The following is a 3,139-nucleotide window of genomic DNA, read 5'->3' as shown; positions in this document are numbered from 1 at the left end:
AAGATGTGTGACAACAAGAGAAAAATTGGTTCCTAGCTGGCTAAAGTTGTTTCTCGGCTCCCAGTTCCTTGTTCAGCTCAGAGGTACAGAAGCAGCCTGAATTCGCAATGGAAGTTCAAACATTTTTAGTCCCCCACATAAGCTCGGGGCTACTCTAAATCATACACCCTTCCCACCAGAACACTGTCCCCTACCTGAGAGCAAGTTGTGCAAAAACAACGCTTTGGCCTGGATGCAATAGTAGGACATCTGGAAGGGGGTGGTCTCTCCATGGTGGAGATGTATGATTTGGAGTGGTCACTACCACCAGAGAGCTTCGGCTATTGGGCGGTATAGAAATGAAATAAATAAATAAATAAATAAATAAATAAATAATACCACATTGAAGTTGAAAGGAAACACACCCAGATGGGAGCGAAGTGAGGACTTCCAGCTGTAATTCAAGGGGTTGGACAAAAGTGGGGCACTAACCATTCAGGAAGGACAGCCAGTGTCATACACACACACCCATCCTTGGTGGCTCATAAGTAATGGAACAAACCAACATCATTTCAAACTTAAGGATCGCCTTTAATACCTGTATGAAAATCCTTTGCAGTCAATGACTGCCTGAAGTCTGGAACCCATGGACATGACCAAATGCTGAGTTTCCCCACTCAAATTGCTTTGCCAGGCCTTTATTGTAGCTGCCTTCAACTGCTGCTTATTTGTGGGTCTTTCTGCCTTCAGTCTTGTCTTCAGTAAGTGAAAAGCATGCTCTGTTGGGTGGAGATCAGGTGACTGACTTGGCCATTGAAGAACATCCCACTTCTTTGCCTTGAGAAACTCTTGGGTAGCTTTTGCTGTATGTTTGGGGTCATTATCTGTCTGCCATATGAAGCGGTGTCCTATCAGTTTGGCAGCATTCAGCCAAATCTGAGCAGAAAGTATAGCCCTATACACTTCAGAATTCGTCCTGCTGCTTTTATCAGCAGTCAGGTCATCAGTGAACACCAGTGACCCAGTTCCATTGGCAGCCATACATGCCCATGCCATAACACTGCCTCCACCATGTTTGACAGATGATGTGGTATGCTTTGGATCATGAGCTGTTCCTTTCCTTCTCCATACTTTTCTCTTCCCATCATTCTGGTACAAGTTAACCTTGGTTTCATCAGTCCAAAGAATCTTATTCCAGAACTGGGCAGGCTTTTGTAGGTGTTTGCTGGCAAAGGCTAATCTGGCCTTTCGGTTCTTGAGCATTATCAGTGGTTTGCACCTTGTTGTGATGCCTCTGTATTTACATTCATAAAGCCATCTTTTGACTGTAGATGTTGACAATGACATGCCTACCTCCGCAAGAGCGTTCTTGACCTGGCTAGATGTTGTGAAAGGGTTCTTCTTCACCATGAGCAGAATTCTGCAGTCATCCACTTTAGCTGTCTTCTGTGGTCTTCCAGGCCTTTTGCTGTTGCTGAGCTTGCCAGTTAATTCCTTCTTTTTCAGGATGTTCCAAACTGTTGTATTGGCCACTCCCAATGTTTTTGCTATCTCTCTGATGGGTTTATTTTGTTTCCTCAGCCTAATGATGGCCTCCTTCACTCACATGGATGCCTCTTTGGACCTCATGTTGGGAGTTCCAGTGAACAACTACCAAATGCAAATATAACACTCAGAACCACCTCCAGGCCTTTTATCTGCTTGACTGGTCATGGGGTACCTAGGAAACAGGCCACACCTGGCCATGCAGCTGCTTGTCAGCCATTGTTCCATTACTTATGAGCCACCAAGGATGGGTGTGTGTGTATGCCACTGGCTGTCCTTCCTGAATAGTTAGTGCCCCACTTTTGTCAAACCCCTTGAATTACAGCTGGAAGTCCTGACTTCGCTCCCATCTGGGTGTGTTTCCTTTCAACTTCAGTGTGGTGGTGTACAGAGGCCAACTGCCAAAACAGTTATCCTTGTTCCAATATTTCTGACTGTAGCTGCTATGACTAGTGGCTACTGATAGGCTTATCCTCCATGAATTTGTCTAATCCCTTTTTAAACTTGTGCAAGTTGGTGGTCATCACTACATATTGTGGTAGCGAGTTCCATAGTTTAACTATGTGCTTTGTGAAGAAATACTTCCTTTTATCTGTCCTGCATCTCCCCACTATTGGAGTCACTATCACTCATTCTTCTTGTCTCCCGCAATATGCGTCTATTATTCAGATCAATATGGGCTAGGGGTGCTTCCAGACGGAGGGCTGCTAGTGCTCAGGGCCAGCCCTGGCATGAAGGAGGGTGAGCACCCACATCAGGTGCTGGAGTGGGAGGAATGACAAATTACACCACTCCCTTACCCCACCAGGAGGGCCCACTGCTGTTGCCCCACCACCTCCAGAGGGTGCTTGGAGAGATTTGCTGCAGCATTTGGCACAGTGAGAGTGGCTGGCAGGGCTCTCTGGAGCAGCCACCTGCCCTTTGTTTCCCTCATTGTGCCCCCAACCTTACTTTTGCCACCACGTCGGTGGTGAAAATTCCCCACATGTAAAGTCTAGGGAGTATTTCAGGGAGAAGCCCCTTGGAATAATTAAAGAAGGGATGAGAAACTTGCAGCCTTCCAGATCTTGTTTGAAGGCAACTTTGACTATGTTGGCTAGGGCTGATGGGAGTGATTATTTTATTATGTAAAATATTTCTTGGCTGTCTTTCGGTGGCAATCCATCAACAGCTGGAGGGCCTTAATTCCTGCATTAAGAAAGGACCTCTGATATATTTCTTTGCTGAAGACTCCTCAGTACAGACTTCCCCAACCTGGAGGCCCCTAGATGTATTGGACTGCAGCTCCCACCACACACAGCCAGCATGGCTAGGATGGGACTTGTGGTCTAACACATCTGGAGGGCACCAGGTTGGGGAAACCTGTGAAGGCTGTGGGATTACTTCTGAGGTGAGGGGAATAGGAATGCACTCTAGGGGGTGGTTTGGTCGGTGAATTTTTGCTTCCGCACTGTTGGGCCAGGGTCGTTAACGGGCCCTGTAGTTAAAAAAAAAAAAAAAGAACAAAAAAAGAACGGGGCGGGACTTCGACTGGCACTGACTGACAGCAGGGGCGGATCCTCGTGCAGCGCCTCCGGTTGGCTGGGGCGGGGAAGCGAGCGGAGAGCCGCCCTTT

Source organism: Heloderma suspectum, chromosome 4, assembly GCF_057233095.1.
Source record: "Heloderma suspectum isolate Gila_16-S chromosome 4, 16-S_ref, whole genome shotgun sequence".
In the NCBI taxonomy this organism is placed as follows: Eukaryota; Metazoa; Chordata; class Lepidosauria; order Squamata; family Helodermatidae; genus Heloderma; species Heloderma suspectum.
Note: the sequence above shows the minus strand (reverse complement) of the source record.